This window comes from Dicentrarchus labrax, unplaced genomic scaffold, assembly GCF_905237075.1.
Source record: "Dicentrarchus labrax unplaced genomic scaffold, dlabrax2021, whole genome shotgun sequence".
In the NCBI taxonomy this organism is placed as follows: Eukaryota; Metazoa; Chordata; class Actinopteri; family Moronidae; genus Dicentrarchus; species Dicentrarchus labrax.
In genome coordinates, this window is record NW_026136713.1 from 22,021,905 (window position 1) to 22,045,748 (window position 23,844).

Sequence of the window (23,844 nt, forward strand, 5' to 3'; positions counted from 1 at the left end):
ACCAAACGCAGTTCCTCCAACGTGTGAGATCAGTTTTATTGTTCTTCCCCCGTCAGGTCAGGAGGAACTGCAACCCTGGTACCTACGGTGCTGTAGAAGGACCAGTACATTTTCAGAACTTTGGTGTCAAATTGATAGTATGAAAGTATCAGTTCTTTCCTTACAACTAATCGTGACAAAGACGACCAAAATAAGACCCGCAATGAACTGGAATTAGCCCGTAATAATGGCAGACTTTGAGGGTCACACGAGGAGCAAGAACAATGAAGCCATTTTCTTCTCCTCCTACATTCATTGTGTTCTCCCTCCTCCTCTTTGTGCTCCAGACTCTTCCACAACTTCACTCTCAGAAACCCACCATTGTGTATTTTTCATGCCTCTTCTTGTCCTTGTTGTTTTTGCCTTTTCTCTTCCCGCGGTACATTATCACAGCACAATAACAGACATGCTGTTGGAAGTGGAACAAATTGCTGTTTTAATGGGATTATTTTCAAAACGGCGCACAAAACGCTCTGTTTTCCTCTCCCCTTCTTCTTCCTATACCCCCTCCTCGCTGTGTGATTGGATTGTCATTTGAATTCATCCAGGCAACAAACTTCATCCCACCTTGTCTTTTTGTTGTTTCTGTTCATAGACTTTAGGCTAAAGCATAAGTGTGTGTGTGTGTGTGTGTGTGAGTGTGTGTGAGTGTATGTGTGTGTGTGTGTGTGTGTGTGTGTGTGTGTGTGTGTGTGTGTGTGTGTGTGTGTGTGTGTGTGTGTGTATGTGTGTGTGTGTGTGTGTGTGAGTGTGTGTGTGTGTGTGTGTGTGAGTGTGTAGTGTATGTGTGTGTGTGTGTGTGTGTGTGTGTGTGTGTGTGTGTGTGTGTGTGTGTGTGTGTATGTGTGAGGGCGGTGTGCATTCACCAGCCGTTGCTTAAGGACGTCTCCAAACTGATTTGAGAGAGAAAGTGAAAATAAAATCCATTAAGAAGTAAATAAGTTATTTTTTTCTGGGCCCCCCCAGCAGACAGCCGTGCCTAAGCCCGTTGCCGAGCCCCTATAATCTCCTAATAAGATTATAAAAGTGAGAATTTGTTTGTACATGCAGTAGCTGCAGATAATTACATGTCTCGTCACATAGTGGAGCCGCCCTGAAATCTGCCCCGAATCGACTCGTCTCTGGTTAGAGCTGTAAATTGTGCCAGAATGGATTTTAGAGAGTTCAATTCCAAGATACTAAAGAGCAGATCGACCTCGGAGGCCCCGCACGCTTTCCTTTAATGTCCTTCCTTTCTTCCTCCTTTCCTTCCACACCTCTTCCTTTCCTTCAGTCTCCTGTTTTAAATGTGTCTTTATTTGTCTCCTTAATTCATTCAGTTCCCCCTTCGTCTGCTTACTTCCCTACCTCCTCATTTCCTTCCCTACCTTTTTAGTTTTTCCCTGCTTCTTACTTTCCTTGCTCCTTTCTCTCTACCTCCTTCTTTCCTTATCTACATCCATTTACTTCCTTACCTCTGACTTCGTTTCCCTGCTTCCCTCCTTCCCTACATCTTTCCTACATTCATCTCCTCTTTCACTTTTTTCTTGTCACTGTTAAATTATTAATTTCCCTCTTTCTTTCTTTACCTGCATATTTATTTTCTTTCAACTTCCTTTATTTCTCAACTTTTCAATTCAATTCAATTCAATTCAATTCAATTCAATTCAGTTTTATTTGTATAGTGCCAATTCATAACAGAAGTTATCTCAGGACACTTTTCAAATAGAGCAGGTCTAGACCGAACTCTTTATAACATTATTTACAGAGACCCAACAGTACCACCATGAGCAAGACCTTGGAGACAAGGGCAAGGAAAAACTGCCTGTTAAAAGGCAGAAACCTAGGACAGATCCTTCGGCTCTAGGTGGGTGGTCGTCTGTCTCGACCAGTTGGTGTGAGAGAGAGAGAGACAGAGAGAGAGTGAGAGACAGAGAGAGACAGACGGACAGAGACAGACAGACAGACAGACAGACAGACAGACAGACAGACAGACAGGTGCACAGCAACAACAGTAGCAACAACTACACTAATAATAATAATAATGTATAATAATACATTTTATTTGTAAAGCACTTTTCATAAAAGAATCTCAAAGTGCTACAGAAACCAAGAAAAAAACAAAATAACAAAAAACACTGAGGGCAATAACACATTAAAATCAGCAACAAATAATAATACAGGTGATAAAATACATTAAGAAAAACAGCTAAAAGAGGAGTTGAAGTGCATAGTGAAATTAGAAAAATCTAAGGACAACTTAAGAACGCCTGCCTGAACAAAAAAGTTTTAAGCCCTTTTTTAAAAGTGTCCACAGACTGGGGTTTTCACAGATGTTCAGGGAGGGAGTTCCAGATGTGAGGGGCAGCGGAGCAGAAGGCTCGGTCTCCCATGGTGCGGAGTCTTGAGCGTGGCTGATGGAGGAGGTTTGTGCTTTGGGACCAGAGGTTACGGGTGGATGAATGAGGGGTAAAGAGATCTTTGAGGTATTGCGGGGCGTTGCTGTAGATGCAAAGGTGGGAGATGAGGGCGATCTTGTATTGAATTCTTGAGGTTATGGGGAGCCAGGGGAGATTCTGAAGAATGGGGGTGATGTGGTCGTATTTGCAGGTGTTCAGGCAACACAGTTCTGAATGAGTTGAAGTTTCTGAAGGTGTTTATTGGGTATACCGATGAGTAGTCAGAGAAAGTGAGGAAGGGGCGGAGTTTTTAAATGTTATTGATATGGAAAAAGCAGGTTTTGTACAGATGTTTGATGTGGTTTGCAAAGGTCAGTTGTGGGTCCAGCTTCACACCGAGGTTGGTAACTGTGGTTGAGAGGGGGATGTCTTGACCGGAAAAGGAGATGGTGGTTATGGGTGATGACTGGACCTGATGAGGGGTGCCAATTTGTATGGCTTCAGTTTTAGAGCTGTTCAGCTGGAGGAAGTTGTGACTCATCCACGCCCTAATCTCCTCCAGGCAGGTTCGCAGGCCTGGTTCGCAGGTATAACTGAGTGTCATCAGCATAACAGTGAAAAGAGATGCCGTGTCGGCTGATGACACGACCCAGTGGCAGCATGTATAAGATGAAGAGCAGGGGTCCTAGGATAGATCCTTGGGGGACACCACAAGTGACGGGGGCTGTTTGGGACCTGGCAGATCCCAGGCTGACGTACTTTGTCCTGTCAGCGAGGTATGAGGTGAACCAGTCCAGTGTGGAGTGACGGAGACCAATGTCGGTGTGGAGGCGGCTTAGGAGGATATGGTTGTCGACAGTGTCAAAAGCCGCTGAAAGGTCGAGGAGGATGAGCAGTGAGGGGGATCCAGAATCTGCAGAGATGAAAAGGTCATTGGTTACCCTGAACAGTGCTGTCTCTGTACTATGGGCAGTGCGATAACCAGATTGGAATATTTCAAACAGTGAATGACGTTGTAGATGTTCCTGTAGCTGTGCATCAACAGCTTTCTCAAGCACCTTGGACAGGAATGGAAGATGGGAGATGGGCCGGTAGTTGGAGAGGCATTCTGGGTCGAGGTTGGGTTTCTTCAGGAGAGGTTTGATAACAGCAGTTTTGAGTGGGGGTGGGACATGGCCAGAGTTCTAGAGTGGTTTATTATTTGTGTGATGAGAGGGCTTATGGCAGACAGGTTGGATTTGATGAGTGCTGTAGGGAGGGGGTCCAGGGGGGAGGTGGAAGGCTTCATCTCTTTGATGAGACCCTCGACTTCGATCTGTGTGACTGTAGTGAAAGTGCTGAAGAGAGCAGGTTGTGGGCAGGCAGATGGCAGAGATGGAGCTGGGAAGCCAGAGAGCTGAGACCGGATGGAATTGATCTTATCTTTGAAAAATACAAGAAACCTGTTGCAGTGTTCTGCTGTGGGTTCTGTATGGGTTTGGTTTTTGGGATTGAGGAGATGGTTTATGGTGGAAAAAAGCTGTTTGGAATTTCCTGGACTGTTATTGATGATGTTGGAGTAATAGATGGACCGGGCTTCTTTAAGGGCTGCTGCATAGGCCTTCTGGTGATGTTTGTAGGCCAGCTTGTGTACCACCAGGCCAGATGATTTGACATGCCTCTCAATGGCACTACCAGCAGCCTTCATCTTGCTCAGTTCATCTGTAAACCAGGAGACGGTGCGGGAGAAAGACACAGTTCTTGTTTTGAGGGGGGCATGTGTATACAGGAGGCAGTTAAGAGAATAGTTATAGTGTTCGACCGATTTGTTGACTGATGGATGGTTGACTGAGGCCAACAGTTGGAGGTCAGAGTACAAGATGGCATGGTTGATGTTTTTTATATTGCGAAAATGAATATCACGTTTATGCTTGGGAAGGGGGCACGGGCAGGAGACGTCCATGGAGATGATGCTGTGATCAGAAACGCCCAGGTCATATACCAACAGATTTTTAATGGAAGGAGAGTCAGGGATAACCAGGTCTAAAGTGCGCCCCCTGGTGTGAGTAGGTGCATCAACATGCTGTGTGAGGTTGAGACAGTCCAGTACATTAAGAAAATCAGCTGCCAACGGGGAGGAGGGATTGTCAATGTGAATGTTCATATTGCCAAGTATAATATTATTGGAAGATAGAGAGCAGAGGGAGGTGAGGAGGTCATGGATCTCTGCGAAGAAGAATGGGTGAGGTTTGGGCGGCCGGTAGACCAGTACTGCATTTATCTTGGAGAGGGGTTTTGATTTGAAGGTCAGATATTCAAAAGAGGACACATCAGGTAGAGACAGAGGAGACAGCTTGAGAGCGTTGCAGTAAATTACCGCCAGGCCACCACCTCGACCAGTGCAGCGAGCCCTCTGCAGGTAACTGTATCCAGGGGGACAAGCTTCATTTAATGATGAAAAAACCTCAGGTTGGTGTCAGGTCTCAGTGAGGCACATCAGGTCAATATCTTTCTCAAGAATATGATCATGTATCAGGCTTGATTTATTTGACAGGGACTGGGCGTTAAAAAGTTCAGTTGCGCCAGGCTAGCGGGTCTGTTTGCTGGAGCAAGCATCGGCGATGGCTCCGGGAAGACAGGGCAGATCAATCGGCTGCATATGAACCGGGCAGGGGGAGAAAATCCGAGGCGCGACTCAGCCAAGGAAGAGGCTCTCAAGTGAGCTTTGAGTCGGGCAATCACACCGGCACGTTTCCCACGTCTTCTAGAAAGCTTTCTCTGGGGGGGTGGGCACGACAGCCAGTGTCGGTGTTCGGATCCGTTGGAGAGAGACTTTTGGTCGCGGTCCCTCCGGGGAGAGACTGTAGGCAGTCGGCGCAGGTGATCGGGAATATCCACCAGCACCGGTGTTTGCTGGTCGAACAGTGGGCGATCAGATGGCAACAGGGTCTCTGACCAAGCCCTGAGGTTGAGGAGGGTTTGGCGATCATATGCCAGCAGAGCGGATACATAACGGGAGGCAAAAGTAGTAGGAGCAAAACAGACGCGACAGCGAAGGAGCGAGGCGGACGGCTTGCCAACACGGGCGCCATGATCATTTTTAATAGTAGTGGCTGATGATGATGAACATGACAACAGCAACGATGGGGGACAATGACCAGTGACAACAGCAACAACAGTAACCATAGCTATAATAATACTTATAATAATAATAACACTAATATCAGTGATATTAGCAATGGCAGTCAATCAGGACCATGGCAGGAGGCTCCACCAGGATCCATGAGAACCTGCAAGACGAGAAAGCACAAGAACTCCGGGGAAGAAGGGAAGTTAGTAACATGAATTAATGGAACATGAATGAGTGCAGAAAGAGAGAGGAAGAGAGGAGCTCAGTGTACCATGGGAAATCCCCTTACAACGATAGTCTAGGCCTATAGCAGCATAACTAAGGGATGGTTCAGGACTCACCTGATCCAGCCCTAACTATAAGCTTTATCAAAGAGGAATGTCTTAAGCCTACTCTTGAATGTGGTGAGGGTGTCTGCCTCCCGAACCACAACTGGAAGCTGGTTCCACAGGAGAGGAGCTTGGTAACTGAAGGCTCTGGCTCCTGTTCTACTTTTAGAGACTATAGGAACCACAAGTAGCCCAGCATTCAGAGAACGTAGTGTTCTAGAGGGGTAATAGGGTACTATGAGCTCTTTAAGATATGAAGGGGCCTGACCATGAAGAGCTTTATAGGTGAGGAGGAGGATTTTAAATTCTATTCTACATTTTACAGGGAGCCAATGCAGAGAAGCTAGAACAGGAGAGATGTGATCTCTTTTTCTAGTTCCTGTCAGTACTCGTGCTGCAGCATTCTGAATTAATTGGAGCGTTTCTTCCTGTTTTTCTTTTCTTACCACCTTTGCCCCCTACCTAATTATCTCCTTCCCTACATCCTTCTCTCCTCCTCTTCTGCCTTACCTCTCACTTTATTTCCCTGCCTCTTTCCCTCTTTATCTTCCTCCTCTTCAATCCCTTTCCTACTTCCTTATCTCCTTCTTTCTTTATCTACGTCCATATTTGATACATTTTCTTATACTTTCCTATATTTTCTTTTTCCTTTTCTTACCACCTTTGTTTTATCCCTAGCTCCTTATCTACTTCCCTACCTCCTTTCTTTGCTTCTTCCCCACTTTCTACCTTCCTATCTCCTTCCAACCTTTCTTTTCCTCCCTACTTCCCTGTTTACTTCCTTACTTTTTCCTTCCACTCCCTGTGCTGCCTTCATTCCTTTTCTATGTCCTTATCTCCTTAGTTTCTTTCCTACTTTCTCATCTCACTTCCTTCTTTGCTTCTCTGTAACCATTTACTTCCTTATTGTTTCCTCCACTTCATCCCCTCTTCCTTTTTTCTTTCCCTGCAACTTAAATCCCTTTTCCTACTTCCCTATCTCCTTCTCTACTTCCTAATTGTCTTTGTTTCCTGAGTTCCTCCCCACCTCCTTCTTTACTTCCCAGTTTACTTTTCTACGCAATCTTTTTACCTTTTCACCTCCTGACTTCCTTTTCCACCTCCTGTCTCCTCATTTATTGTTTTCATGTCCTTTGTTTTTCTCCACTATCTTCGCTAACCCCTTCTTTATCTATACCTCCATCTTTCATTTCTTTTCTTACCACTTATCCCATTTATCTATACCTCCCATTATTTCCTAATTTTTCATCTTCTTCCCGACCTCCTTCCTTTCCTTCTCCATTTCCCATTGACTGTTTCCTTCCTTTGTTTCCCCAGTTACTAACTGTACTCCCCAACCTTCCCTAACTCCTTATTTCTTTCTCTATACCTCCATATTTCATTCATTTTCTTACTCCCTTTTTTTCTCAACTTCCCATTTCCTTCTCCTACCACCTTTGTTTTTTCCTTAGCTCCTCATCTCCTTCCCTACCCCCTCACTCTTACTGATACAGTGTGTGTGTGTGTGTGTGTGTGTGTGTGTGTGTGTGTGTGTGTGTGTACTGTACGTGCATTTGAATGTGATTTACAGCCGAACTGACTCCGTTATGGTTGTGGTAAACTGAATTTAATAAAAGTAATTTCATCCACTTTAATCAATATTTTGATGACTGAAATGAAGTCTTGTGTTCATCATTAAATTCTAAAAGGAGTAAACAAATCAGAACTGATGTTCCCGCAGCCGTTCAGCAAATAAGCCACAGCTCAAGCAGTTGGGATCCTCTGAATGTTCCAACAGAGAGACTGGGAGAGGGAACTCCACAGGGCAGCCCGTATTGATCACACATGGGGGTAACGTTTTTCAATTATTAATCATTTTCTAATAATTTATTTAGTTTTCAGCGTCCGCATCCAACACAAAACTCCACACTGCATATAAACCATCATTTTATTCATGAGGGAAAAGGAAGAAAAAAGAAAATCTGTTACACAAAACTATGAGTCAGTGCTAGAAGTACCAGCTGTACGTTGAGCTATATGCTAACATCTGCATGCTAATATTGTCACAAAGATAACTGTAGCTAATTAGCACTAAACACAAAGTATAGCAGAAGCTGCTGAAATTAGTTAGTGCGAGTATTTGATCAGAAGTAGTTATCAAATTTAAATTTGAAGGCTACCTGATGATGGCGCGACATGAAAAGTCAGACAATCACAGTTTGTAAAATTCCCTCTGTAGTTGTCCTCATATTTCACTAATTTTTTACAGCTATTGCTGAAAACATTGAATGATGCATGACAAGCTTTATTGCAGAAACACATATATGACAGAAATAGCCTGCACTCAGCAGAAAAGGAAGCATGGGGTTTGGATTAAAGAACAGCAGACCCTGAGATGATCCACCCCAGCAGAAGAAGAGGCAGACATTATTTTCTATGTTCCTCTAGAATGAATGATCTGTTGTTCTGTGTGTGTAGCATGAAGGAACTACCGACTCTACTTTCATTATACAACCTTCTGTTGTATAATGATGAATAACTTTCTTTGATTCCTTGAAATGTCACCAGTTATTATTTATGCTCTATGGAATATTTGTAGCAAATCCCACAGCAATCCAGTACTGAGTATTTCCACACTTTATTCTAATACTTCACTAAAATTCAGAAGTTTTACTCCACTGAATTAATCTTAAATCATTTCTCTTATTAACAGCCTTAGTTAATAGATTTTACACAATACAGTATTGTTGAAGATGAAGCCAGTGGTTGCTTCTCTACTGCAGGTCCCTTGTCATGTTGCAAATGTCTCTGAGTTGTTAACAGTCCCAGCAAAGAGACATTTCCCCTTTAAACTTCAGATGGTCTCATTATCCAGAATAACACAAAAACCAAACTGACTAGAGAAAACGTCTGAAAAACAAGGAGAGATTTGTGTATCAGATCTTTGTTTTTCCTTCTTTCCTCCCCCATTAATCATCTTAGACTCCTCAGATTTATCTGGTGATAGCTAGTTGCTAACCTAACTGCATATAAAGTAGCTATAGCATATAACCAACTCCACCTCGAGCAGCTTCAAAAGAGTGCCACCCTGAACACATCGTCATACTCATAGCGCCCCCTACTGGAAACAGGAAGTAAGCGTCGTGTGGCAATTGTGATCTGATTTACAACTAGTTTTAACCAAGTTGCAATGTTCAACGAGTTGGGAGTGAGAACGTATTGAATATTCCTATCAGATATTCTTACTCAACATTTCCCAAGACGTTGAAAATGTGACTTTCAAAACAGGAAGATTTGTCCTTCGGTTTTCGCTTATTTTCTATTTTCATCTGAAGACATCCATTTTAAAAAAGCAGAGTAGTGAAATCACTGGAGGCAATTAACGGGGCTGTTCTCTTTCTATGCACAATGCCTGACCTCCATCTATAAACACTATACATACTGTATGTATAGGGGAAAAAAGGGCTATCATTGGAATTGCAGCATGATTCAAAATGTCTCCCGGGTTGCAGCGGCAATGCCAGGTTCACAGTCTATCAATTCACATCAAAAGAGAGACCAATTTTACAAACAGAGGCGTGTGTGTCCACATGTCCTTGAATAATAACGGCATAAATATTCAATGTATCCATTACTGCCGGCAGCGGTGAGTTCGGAGTCCCAGATGCCGTGGCGGCGTCCTGAGGGGACAAAAGAAAAGCTGCTCAAACATCACGTTACAGATAATTTCATGGGAAAAAAAGCCTACATGCGAATGTTTTCCATTTTCATTGACAGAAGATGCTGCATGTTTGATTCATGAAAGCAAACAGAAAGAAACTGACTGACGAGATCAAAGAGTTAGTTTCACAGAAGAAGAAGTGAAAATTAGAGTTGTATTATTTTTCATATTTAGTTAATAAACATGGACTGTTTCACCACAGGCTTCATTTTTTATTATTTTACTTGTCAAAAAGGTTTTGACAATGAAAAAATGTAACTTTGGACACCTGTTGATCTCAAAAGTACTCTACGTGGTCAAAAGTGTGTAGACACCTGAATATCACCCCTGTATGTGATAGTGTAACATGTGACAGCTCTGACAGACTCCAGTCTCCTGGTTTCTGTCTCCAGATCTTCAAACTGCTGCAGGTTGCGTTCTAGTTCAAGCTGGAGGTGTTGGGCGAGTTTGAGGTCAGGGCCAGTCAACAACACCAAACTGGGAAAACTGTTGGTCCCAAGTCCTAAATCCACTCTACATACTGTAGTATATAGTAGTAGGAAAAGTGATAAAATGAAGTCAACTCAAGTCAACGGCAAAGTTTTTTGAGTGTGCAGTCGCTGCATACAATAGTCCCACAATGCAATACACAGAGGAAATGTAAGCGTTACTCACAACTTGGAAAAAATGGTGATGATGATAGAGATCTTGGTACCAAACTTCTTCACAAAGACATTTTGCTCTCTCTCTATGACATTCAACACAGCGCATAGCCTGTATCATTCCGTTACTATAAAATGGTAATAAAGTAGTTAAATACTGCCGCTGTAGGTACCCTCCTTGCATCATTTCTGGACAGGGATACAGCGCCCTATCATGAAGCAAAGAGTTGCTGACCCAGTGGCAGTATTTGACGAACTGGGAGTGAGGTGGGATTGCTAAAACAGTACTTTGTAGTGTTGCAACTAACAATTATTTTAATTATTGGTTAATATACCAACTATTTTCACAATTAATTGATTGTTTAGTGTATAAATGTGGACTTTGACATGTGGACAGGAGGAGCTGGGGATCAAACTGCCCACCCTTTGGTCAGTGGATGACCCACTACCTTCCGAACCACTAAATGTTGTATTATGTTGTACAGATTGTAAAGACCTTTGAGATAAATGTATGGTTTCTAAGTTGGAAGGGCACTAGTAAGCATTAGACCAAGAACTAGACCCAGACCAAAAGTACACTACAGTAAGTGGACAGTGGTGTCAAACAATAGTTTGACGCTCACGTTTGACCAAAACTTTCCTCCTGCTGAAAGGTTTTAATAATCTCTCCAAACTTGATTCCACAGTCTGTTTTTATCTAACCACTGCCTCCTGAGTTTCATTATTCATTCATCAGTCTTCAGAGGGGCGAGTGGGGGGTGTAATAGAGGGGTTGGTAATCATAAACCATGTCAGGATAAATACACGAGTGCATTCACTTTGCAAATGAGGCGGCTCTCTCTCCGCCTAACTCTCCCTCTCTCTGTGCTAATGTTTGCTCGGCCCGGCTGATTGATGACACGCTGATCTGCAGCCTCTCATCAGTCTGAATATGAGGAGCTTCACATTCTGACCACAGCAAATAAAGTAAATAAAGCAGAGCCGTGCTGTCACTTCTGCTCTGATAGCATCGTTCAATATGCCGAAGGGGAAGGAGGGAGTGAGGGAGTGACGGAGGGAGGGAGGGAGGGAGGAGGAGGGTAATTTAAGCTCAATTCAGTTGGAGGAGCTGCACTTCCAAAATGAAAAAGTACCAACACTCGAGTAAGACTAAAGGAAAGATGATTCTATTAAAGTGAAGCATCTACAGAGCGTCCCCCTTAAATACTCTACTATAACTCTGTATATAATATCACTGTATACTCGTATTGACAGTGCATTATTTTGATAGAATGTAGTATAAGAAAAGAACATGGCTGAGTCTCAAACAGAAGGTGATGTCGTTTGTTTGAACATATGAAAGTTGATTTATAACAAGCCTCCATTATTTATTGCTGACCTGTAGTATGCAGCAGGTTCACCCTGTGGGGTGCCTCAAGGCTCTGTGCTTGGCCCACTACCTCTTTTCCATCTACATGATTCCTACAGGCCACCTTACATCTATACATAACATAGCTTGATGATACCGAGATCTATCTGAGCCATGACCCTGCAAATAACCTACAAAACTGCCTTCCTGATATCAGTAAGTGGATAATAACTGATCATAGGTCAAGATACGTAAATGTAGAATTGGGCTTTTCCATTAGCACTTTTGGCCACACCGAGTCAAACCATGCTGTGCTGATTTACATTTCCATTACCATTGCCATCCGCTCGCCCCACCTCCTAGCAGGCTGCAGTGTCGTCTCGCTAACAGAGGCTAACCCGTGACAACCCCTCACCGTCTCCCCCACTAAAAATATGCATGTGTTCTGTGACTGAACTCCTGTCTGTACAAGAGACCAGACAGACATTTTTAAAAGTCTCTGACACCTTTTTGAGTCTCTGAGTGTTCAGCTCTCAGTACTTTTGTGACTTCTGACTGAATCTTTGTGGTTTAAAGTTTCTCTCCTGTGTTTGTACTGTCAGATATCTGCTTTATTTTACTGTTTCATATTCACTTTCAGCTGTGTAGGAGTCGTGTTAAGTTACGGCTGATGAAAACCCAACACTTTCTGATTTTGCTGGTTGAATTTATAGGAAGTTAAATTTGTTTATTACCAAAGCGGAGCTTAGTGAGTGGCCAGCCATTGAGGCTATTGATTGGACGTCTGTAACTCCCTGCTTTCTCACATAGCGACAGAGCGCAATTAAGTCAAAAAACAATTCATTGCTCTCTGTTGACTTTGTATTGCATCAAGGTGCCTCCTTGCTGTGTGTTGGGATACACTACCAACAGGGTAAAGAACCCAGTGGGATCCTGACACTCAGTATGCCTCAGGTCGAATCTAACTAAGCTATGATTGGCCTGGTTTTGATCATTGACATGATGTCAGTGGGACCATTTCTCCAAGTAAAACAAGGTGAGGAGAAGGGACCCTGAGATAGACTAACAATTGTGTATATAGGTATATATATACCTATATACACAGTATATATAGTATTATACCTTTTTCTCTCTGGTAGACACAGGCTGCTAAAATAAACCTTTGACACGCTGAACTCTAATGTTTTTAGCTACCCACAGGCATTTTGTTTGCATTGTGATTGTTTTCCCCTCCGGTGGGTGTGGCTCTCACGCTCTGTCTCTGTTAGTAAGAAGTCTCTCTGCTTACAGCTTATCTAAAACTACCAGAAAGAAGAAGGAATATGAGAAATAGTCAACACAGTAACAGAATCTGGATCCATATCTGATCAGCACTGCCTAGTTTGACAGTTTGATCTGAGTTTGGTGCGTTGAGCTGGACGGACTCACTGAGAATGAGCTGTCAATCACAAGGTAGCCCCGCCCTAAAGCATACCCTTTATGCTTTATGGTCTGTTTTACTCTAAATGGGACCATCAGTTACTAAATGAACATCATGCTGTATGGAAGAAGACTGACTGGCCATAAGAAAGGATGCAGCTATAGGACACAGACCGAGAAGCTATATCCACTAATTGCCGTGCAGCGAAGTTTAGTGGCATGGCTGCGAGGATGTTAACACGTCCATTGCAGCTTTTTAATCAGCGGCCGGATTTGGTTAATGCTAACGGTGCGGTTTAATTCAAAAATGCCCTCCTATGCTCTCACCATGAGGGGATTAACAGATAATACTGTGCTCTATAACTAACCAGGGAATACTCCTTGACACTGCATTTTCCTGGAGCGGACTGTGTATCCAGCGAGGGCCCCGGCAGTCAAACGTCCAGCAGTGACAGTTTGCTCGCTCTGCTTTCGGTTGCTTTGGTCTTTTATCATTTTTGCAGCCCCCGGGCTCAGATGTGAGCGGTTTGCATTTTTCTTGTTTTGATGTGTTTCAGCCTTTTCAGCTTGTCTCAGCCTGCAGGTGAAGTGTCGGGGCCGCTCTCTTTTTACGGCGCCATCAGCATTACATGAGGTGTGTTTGTGAAGCGTGGGATTTTTCAGCCTTGTGTTTCTGTTTCACCTCCAGCCTGAACCACCGCTCACAAATTATTCATGTGGTGTCACGTCAAGGAGCTGCTGCAGCATCTGCCTGCGGGGACAGCCACAGTGTGTATATGTGTATGTGTGTGTGTGTGTGTGTATGAAGAGTGTATCATGTATATTATGCAAGCTGGGGTATTGTGTGAAACTGTGTGTTATGCCAGCATGTGTGTGTGAGTTGTAATTCCCACTCCAAATCAAAGTCCCTGACAGCTGCCTTAATGCCGGCTGCCTCTCAGGTGATGAAGGGCCCGCTGCTCGTCGCCACGGATACCTCCATCACCGCCCAGCTTCACAACCCTCCTCCCCCCTCCCTGTTGACGGCGAATCAATCACTTCGTCCGCTCGCCACTCTGTATCCCTGACACTGGCATGTATAATTAAAGTTTATTCCCCCGGACCTCCCAGCTCAGCTCCTTTCTGTAGCTTCCTGCAACAGCCCGCCACCGCCGCAGAAGAAGAAGATAAATATGAAATGGGCATTCATATTTCAGAAATCAGAGCTGAAGTGGGGAAACCGATGAGGCCTCCCATTGGTCAGCGATGGGAGGAGAATTGATCCCTCACGTAGAAGGCTTTTAATTCAAAAATGGGTTTGGCGGCCTTCAAGATTTATATTAATTGTTCATTTTTTAACCATTTACATCCAGAAAGACAGTCTCCTTAAAGTGTGCCGAGTTTATGTTAAAAGCAAAGACATTAAAAATCAAAACAGAAATATCCAAAGTAACAGGTTTTACCCTACCAGGAGGTTTTTATGTCCTGTTGAAGTTACCGGGATATCTCAAAAGCATGAAAGAATTCAGCTGTGAGCCCAGAAATGGGCATCTTAAATGTTTTCCTTCAAACAAATGGAAGGATTTGTCTCTGGAACAGACACATGTAATTTAACCCAAAGTAGAAACCCAGATAGTAGAGGCTGTAAACAAATGAACTGAACTTTTAAACTTTCAAGCTAACACTGGGAAGAAATTCTTATAGATGATGGATGAATTACTCACTGAGCTCACGTCAAAAGATCTCCATGACAACTCCATCCGCTGATGAAGACCATGTGATATGGCTGAAAACGCTAGAAAAAGTTAGTTGGCCTTTACAAGTAATAATTTTCTCATGATAGCGTTGGAAATGATTCCCTGTCAGACAATCGTGCAAAAGTCCTTTTGTCTTGTATCATTTTTGGTCTGGACAAATCATAGCACAGTCATTTATTACCTCCACTGAGGAAGTTGAGTTTTTGGTGCCGTTTGATTGGCTCATCTGCAGGATTTTAGATACTGACCTGATTTTCATGAAACAAGGTTGAAGGGTCCAGCAAGGAAGAACCCAAAGTTTGGAGCAGATCTAAGTTTGGAGGAATGCTGCAAATGAACTTAAATTAACTGAATGGAATTAGTACAATTAACTTAATTTACCAACGTTACCTTAACAATAAATACTTGAAGAACAATTCCGGCGCATAATGAACCTGGGGTTAATAACACATGTGTACCGAGTTGGTCCGTTCTCTGGGATATGTTTTCATGCTAATCGAACGTGATCAGTTTTAGCACAAACTGCTAATTACCTTATAACGCTAGTCAACGGGACACCGAGTAACGTGAAAAGAAATCGCTTTCTATACCACTAACAAGACTCAAAATAGCACCACACTTACACGGTAGTAGGTAGGTATAATGAGGGCCCCTACCTGTAAACCGAAGCACTGAGAACTTTGTAAGTGTACAGACAGTTTATTAAAAAGATAGTTTAGAACAACAGTAGCGTTCACGTATACAGGCGGGTGCCATCTTGGGAAAACAGTCACGCGACCAGTTGAACTCTCTGAGATGTGAAGTGAATCTTGCGTGAAACGTTGTTGCCGGAAGAAAGCACTGAGCGCATAAGAGAAGCACTGAACGCAACAGAGACTAGTGCTTCCACAGGATACACACTAAAGAGATGGCGGATTATTCAACCGAATTTGAATTTTTTCGGTCATTCATGCAGATCAGTGATCAAGACTTACAGCTGGTGATGTGAACTAAAATCAAACATCAAATAATCGCATCACTCAGAGAGTTCGACTGGTCGCATGACTGTTTTCCCAAGATAGCGCCCGCCTGTATACGTGAACGCTACTGTTGTTTTAAACTATCTTTTTGATAAACTGTCTGTACACGAAGTTCTCAGTGCTTCGGTTTACAGGTAGGGGCCCTCATTATGCTACCGTGTAAGTGTGGTGCTATTTTGAGTCTTGTTAGTGGTATAGTTAAAACGACTAATAAAACCTTTAATAACACTTTTAACTATGTATATAAAATATACAGTATATATATATTATATATTTTACTCAAATTACTGCATTGAAACTTTTTTAGGTGTTAATACAGGCTCATACTGGCACCACAACTCACAAATTCTGTACAATAAAACAGCCTGTGTGTGTGTGTGTGTGTGTGTGTGTGTGTGTGTGTGTGTTTAGGTGTATTAAAGAGAAATTGACTTAGAAAATCAATTCACTGAACTTCAGACCTCATCTTCATTCACACACACACACACACACAAACACACACACACACTTCATCCCAAATGAAAGAACAAAGAGTGATTTCCTCATTAAGAGCATTTTTAATGCATGAAGAGATAATTTATTCAGAAATTAACAAATTATTCACTCTGACAGCCGTTGTGTTCAGATATATTTTATTATTGTTATTATTACGGCCTCTCGCTGCAGCATTATGTATGCGCAGCTGATTAAAAGAGTTTTGATCACCTCTGAAAATTACAGTTTTAGCAGGTAGCGATGGTAATTAGCGACTGCCGCCGACGTTACTTATCAGTCAGCGGATTGAATAACACCACTTCTTATTAGCATTAGTTTTTTAATTTAGAGTTGGGGTGCAATTTCTACTCTTGGTTCTGTTTATTGTTGTGTATTATTTATTAATTTTTTTCTTGCATTTGTTGGTGTTTTTGTTGTTCGCCAAACTTTTTAACCTTGTTACAAAAGGTTTAATTATTATTATCATCATTACCGAAAAATGTCTTGAATTTATATTAAAGCTATAATGCAAAACAAGTCTGTAAACACTTGAGTGATGTTCTAAATGTAGTTGATTCAATCAATCATCAACAATCAATGGCGTCATATCCCCTTTGTGCCTGCGTCAGCGTTGTGGTTGTCTGCCAGAAGCTGTCATACATTGACTGTTGATCCAGTCTGAAGCCACATTGTTACCATCCACTGTTTAGATCTTGGTGCTTTTTAACTCTAGATTTGAACCGGATGAAGGATTTTAGTCATCGGACGTCTGGATCTTAAGTTATCAGAGAAACAAGCTGAGCAAAAGAGGGTTTCTGATCTACCTTAATGCTTAACCCCTCCCTCAAAGAGCGACTATCCAATCATAGCTTAGCGACCACACGTCCTGTCAAGCACATGCTGAAACATTTCAAAAACCAAAACCACAAGCACAACATTGTAAAGGAATGGAGCTTTGTGTATGTTTGCTCTACAGTGAGGACAGTTCAGCTTTCCACAGACTGGATGAATACAAAAGGAGTCTCTATGACATCACCCGTAGGTTCCCAAAGAGCCGTTGTGAAGTTCAGTGTGACCGCCGCTGGTCGTTGCCATCTCCCTCCTGGCTCCCAGCTAATCCAAAAACGGGGACAGGGGTGGAGTGTGGGTGGAGCTGAGGCGGGTTGAATGAAGCCTGGTTACTGAAAACAGCCGCCTGTGACTGCACCCACCTGTCACTCAAAGCGTCCATTGCCTTAATTATGCATAATTATGCTATGCTCACTGCCTGCGCTAGCCTCAACTGCAGTTTTTGTTAATTCAGTGTTGCAGCCACGGAGGTTGCCACATGGTCAGCACACACCCTTGGCTATGTAGTGTAACTCTTTTAATTTCCTGTTTCACATTGTGTTTTTCCAGCCTCTACTTTGTCTCTCCTGTTTCAGTGGACTGAAATGTCTCCTGGCAGTAACAGTCAGCTGACATTGTGCTGCAGAAACTCTGGAAACGTTTAACTGTGTTTAATTCAAAAGCAGACAAAAAGACAAAGTGTTTACTTACCTCAACTATCTTCATAGCTTCCTGTTTCTCTTCTAAACATTTGCCTGAACACAAACACCCAGAACCACAAACACGTATCTTTGTTTTTAATGATGTCTTATGCATCTTCGCTCTTTTTGTGTGCCTCGGACTCAGATGACACTAAGAAGCAGAGATGTGAGGCAGGAAAAATAAAAGTTTTAGTTTGCAGAAGCCTTTGAGAGTTCAGAGAGAGCGACGCGTCAGGTGAGACAGCCTTTGATGGATATTTAACACAGAGGCTGAGCCGGGTTAATCCCGCCTTTTGTTCACGACGACTTCAGAGCTGACGAGTCGCCCGATGGCGCAGGCCGAGAGGAAACTTCAAAGGTCGAGGACTCGGACGCCTCCTGATCCGCCCCGCAGCGGTCATAAAATCCCCACAAAGGCTGTGAAACGCCGGTGAGGACGATGACCTGTAGTGACCCCGACAACAACAAACAGCAGACAGAACAAATGCTGAATACTCGATGTCTGACTTTACAGAAGCTGACAACCTGAAATCGTGACTCAGCATCCTCTTCTGATTCTTCACAAGACACCTAAAGTGATCAAGTCAATTATCTCGTTTTTGCCTGTTCTTGCACAAGAAAAAGAATAAAATATTAAGATGACACATTAGGCTCTGAGATAATTATGAGCAGTTTTTGACATTTTATTAAAGGGGAAATCTTAAAATTGAGTCAAGTGCCTTCCTAAAACTTAAAAACAAAAAAACCTAAAACTAATGAGCTTCTTGACTGCTGAAGCTTGGACCAAGTGTAACGAGATTAATTTCAACCAGATGTGTTGTTCCTCGTACGTTTGTGCGCGGAGCTCTGATGTGAGACTGCTCAGAGAACCTGGGAAAGATACAAAAGGTGGTTGAGATAAGTGATCCTTTATTGATCGCCACAGGGAAATTCATTCTCCGCGTTTGAGCAGATTCCAATCATTGTGTCTTCCTGTGAAACTAAATGTGACACATGCTTACGTCAGCATGAACTAACTGATTTCAACCAATAATATCCTGACATTCACCCGTCAATCAATCTTCAACTTTGAGCAACACTAACCGCTAACAGCATGGCTAGCTAGCAGAGCTCACTGATTACTGTACAAACAGTCCAGTTAAAAGTGTTTCCATACCTGGGCAATGAGGTGCTTCATTCAGCAGAAATTCAAAGCTCAGTTGAGTCGTGTCAGATTGGAGTCAGATTACAGACAGACTGCTTTGGTTGGTATTTCCCTCATTTTGCACTTTCTTCATTATATCTGAGTGTTTCTGTGTCACCGAGCTCCTGGTGGAGGCCATAATTCTGCCTCGTTTTCCCTCCGCCTGTCCGTCAACTGCATCCACACACACACACACACACACAGCCTGTCGGGTGTATTGCCCCGGTCATGATTTTTGCAAATGAAGCTTGGCTGCAAATCACGGCAGCTCGGCCTGAATCAGCAGCTCTTTCATAAATGCTGATTTCCACACGCTGCATGTTCTCACCGATCTGACAGAGCGCTCTGCACAGTTAGGACACACTCAGTGCTGTGAGTAAAGACAGCTGCACATAAATACAGCCTGCACGACTTATACCCAAGCTATACAGTAACTATGAGCTGCGTTTCTATGGCAACAGTGATGGTTTGGGGACCCCAGCACTATTAATTCAAACCCTGCGTCAGATAGATTTTCATGAGCAATGGTGGTTGTTTCACAATGAACACTCCCACGCTACTTCAGAACATCATCAAACTACGTCTTTTGTTATTATTTGATGTGAGACATCCCACAGTGGCAGAAATTACATATTGGTTGTTTAATTTAGGTTTTGAGTTTTCACTTTAGCACTTTTTTTATAAATATACCACTGTTATCTAGCAGTCTCTGTTCTCTTCTGTTATCTGAGGATAGTTCAACATTACACAAATTGTAGACCGTGTTCAAGGAAACCTTGAGGAAGGTCTGTGGGGGAAAAAATGACTACATTGTGAACTTTGATGCACGTCAGGATACATAATTCATAATTTCTTGTCAGTACAAACTCTATAGACCATAAACACAGGTTATAAATGTCCAAAAGAATCCTTAATCTGGAGGACAAAACCTTAAACAGACCACAGAGTTAAAAATATTTGGTGATGTTTTGGACGCTTATGTGCACTGTAAAAACTGTAAAATGAAAAAATTACTTTACTGTATTTTTTGTACAGTAGCAGTGTTGTACCTGTAAAGTAAAATACAGTAATTTACATTTCCAAGGTCAGTATTTTGGTTATCAGCCAGTTACTGTAATTTTTACAGTGACTTTACGGTAATTCAACCAGTTATAAAATACAGCATTTATTATAAGATACACATTTGCCAGTATAATGCTGTCACTTCTATAATAAATTAAATAACATTCTTTATCCCTCTCTGAAGTATTCCGTGTTCACCCAGAAGTTATAACAACCAGAGGCAGGTAGGATTTCTCTGGGTTGCAACAGCATATATAACATGCACTGTAACAGGTTTACTTCTATATTATATGTTTTTACATAATCTGTTGCACTACAATTATACCGCTTATTTATACATTTTATAAAATTTTTTATATGTCTAGGTTGTTCTCTTTGTTGTGTTGTTACTGTGTGTAATGCTGCTGCTAGACTGCAATTTCCCATCTATCTATCTATCCATATTACTATAAATAATTACTGTATGCTACTGTGAATTTACTGCAATTATTAGTCAGTAATTTACTTTAAAAGTACCATAATATAATTTACAGTGTAGGTCTAGTGTTTATAGACATTTTAATGTGGAAATGTTACATATTATAGCTTTTAAGTGTAGTCTGGGAGTAAGCTTTAGTTTCAGTTTGAGTTTCTGGTCCATTCTCAACTCAGTTTCATCAATAAAATGGGAATTAACTATGACAATGTCCAAATTATTAAGCAGAATACATGTTTAGTTTCCTTTAAACCTTCAGATACTGCTGATATGAATATAGAAATAGCACATCAGTATAGATTTTAGATTTCTTTTTCATTTCACAGAACATTTTCAGATGTTGCTTTGTGTCACAGCGAGTCTCCACATCAGCTTCACCCATAAGAACGCAGCGCTGCATCTCACCGTACCCGCTGATTAAAGTGGCCGCGCTTGTTGATTGGCTGTCTCACCTCGCAGCCCGGAGCGTCTGCTGAGGCCTGCGTGTTGTTTCCCTGCAGATCTGCAGCCGAGGAGGATGAGGAGGAGGAGGAGGAAGAAGAGCGGCACAAGTCTCTCTACTGGGAAGCTCTTGTCTGTTAATTAGCGGTGAGCAGATGGAAGAAAGTCCACATCTCGCTGGGGATCAATTCTACCCAAGAAGCTGCAACAGCGGCGGCGGCAGCGGCGGCAGCAGCACCCTCGGTTTATTTATTTCTTAGCTCAGCAGTGGCGGGGCAATGTCACCTCCCAAATGGGAGGAGGAAGAGGAGGAAAGAGACCCCGGGAGAGTTCGGAAGAGAAATCTTTACACACACAATAAGATGTGAGGAGCGCCTCGTTTTCAGAGATTTCCTCAGAGACCCTGAAGGAAGCGGCGTTCAGCTGGTGGTTGAGTGTTGAGTTTAGTTACTTATCATTACTTTGTTTACAGCCATCTGTTTACACACACATCCTCCTCATCTTATCTGCTTGTGTCTCTCCGCGCTCTATACGCCGTGAGCCGTAACCCGCCGGCCTCCTGCCAAAACTGGAGCCTTGCCGACAGCTGCGGCTGCGGCGGCGGCGGCGGCGGCTGCTGATTTCCTTTCCGGCGCCACATAAAGCAAAATTTGCTGCAAACAAAATGTGACTTTGTGGAGGCTTTTGTGGAGGCATCTGCTGAATCACCATCCCATTCAGACGCTGTTTGCACTCCGTTTAGCAATTTACCCACACACTAACTGCAGAGGTGTCGAGAGCAGGATGAATATTCAGCTGGTTCGAGGTTGGGACACCCTGAAGTTTAAAAATGTAGTTTTTGTTTCACATTATGTTTGAAGAAGGTGGTTGGTGATATTCTAAAGCTTTCTGATTGTCATTAAATTCCTTGAGCAGAAACAAACCAACAGTGAATGTATCTACTAAAACTATTAAATCTAATAGAACAATAGCCAAGCGTGGAGCAATATTTTCATACAATTAAACTGTCAATGTTAATTTGGTTCGGTTCCACATGGAGAAGCAAAAACCGGACGTTCCAACCATTCATCCATTACTTTTAGTGATCTATTCCAACAGTTTATCCACATCATCTGGCACATCAGGTTACTAGAATCCTTAGTTCCTGTCAAATCCTAATGTTACTTTTAGACGGGTTTTTGTACCATGTCTGAAAAAGTATTTCATGATTATGTGTGCTACAAGGTAAGGCACGTATGTAGAGGAGTCAGAAGACGTGGGAGAGGTGGAGAGGTAATTTAACTGCAGTGTGAAGACGTGCAGTTGGAGAGAGAACAGGCAGTGCTTGTAATGCAAGGGAAGTCAGCATACAGGTTCACAGTGTCCAAAACGAATGGAGGAAGGAAAGTCAGTAAGATCAGAGAAAAAGAGGGATTAACATACTGTAAAACTAATAATAAATAAATAAAGCAGAGAACCAAATATAATCCACAAATATAAATGTTTGAACTTTGTCAATATGGACATGCTGCACATTGTTAGATCAGTTAGATTCTCCACAATTCCATCTGACAGAAAACAAAGTGCAGACTTCCAACCTTTGAAATGGTCATAAAGTCCGTACCAAGCTGTCTGTGTCCATTCCTCCATTATTTTTATTCCTTTAGTCCGTAAGAGTCCACTAATCTAAAGATTTTAAGAGTTTCATTAAAATTAATCTGAGTTGTGAATATTGTCATGTGAAGTCTGTTGCTGGCTGCCGTAAATCTTTAACTGTCGTATTACTATATTTAAGTGTCATGGTGACAATAGAGGGAAGAATGGACTTTCAAGCTGTAAGTTGTCAAATTTGCTGAACAAAACTCAGGAGAAGCAGCACAGTAAGGAAGTATTTCCATCTTTGCTGAGCAAGAGTTTTGTGCAGAAGGATTTAAGCGCCTGTCCCAAATAAAGGCAGCGTGTGTTCAGTGATTGAAGCAAATACATTTCTGGGCTGAGTTGGCCAGAATATATGCATGGACACAAAAATATTTTTGAACTTCATTGTAATGGTCAGAAATTGTGCTATTGAGATACAGGGCCAATCAGAAAACAATAAATGGTGCTGGACACTGAAGCCCTATTCGCACGGGACTAGTATTACCTAAGGACCTCTAGTTATTTGTAATAATTGCGGAGGTCGTCTGTGATCTTAATCCCGTGCAAATCGGCCATGTCCGTAATTTAAAAGTAAAAATTCCACCGCAAATTACCTACCATATTTCGCCAAACACAGAGGTCATGTGATAATATTAGTCCCGTGCGAATCAGCATCTCTGTGATTTGGGGTCGTTTTTTTGTTTTTTTCCCGGTCAAGAATTATGGAGGCCGCTTTGGCAATTATAAGTGAAAGTTTTGACAGCATTTTGATGTTTGTGGGCATGCTGGGAAAACAGCAGACAGACACTGATGTGAGAAAGATGTTCGAGCCGTTCGGCAGCATAGAGGAGTGCACGGTGCTCTCCGCGGGCACGACAGTACCAGCAAAGGTAACGTCAGATCAGTAACAGACTGTTACGCAGAGCCTTGACATCATATCCGGGGGATAATGTCAGTAAATTCGAGTTAAAACACAGACTTCGCTTATCCCGTGCGAATGCGCCGCACGAAACACAGACGTGGTGGGGTAATTATTAAATCACATGAGGTCCCCAGGTAATACTAGTCCTGTGCGAATAGGGTTTAAGTTGCTGTGAGATTCTTGGACGTTGGAGACATATCTGGAGAAGATCTAGATTACACTACAGGAAGGACCAAACCAGACTAGGTCTGGGTTATAGAATGGATATTGGATGGAGTCACTTTGGGTGGACACTGTAAATAATTAGCACAGTGAAACGAAGTGGAACGCCGACTGAATCAGACCTGACAGACAGATGCTCTGGTGTATGACTGGGATCAAATCCCTGCAGCTGGTTCAACATCTGGTGAAAGGACTGAAACC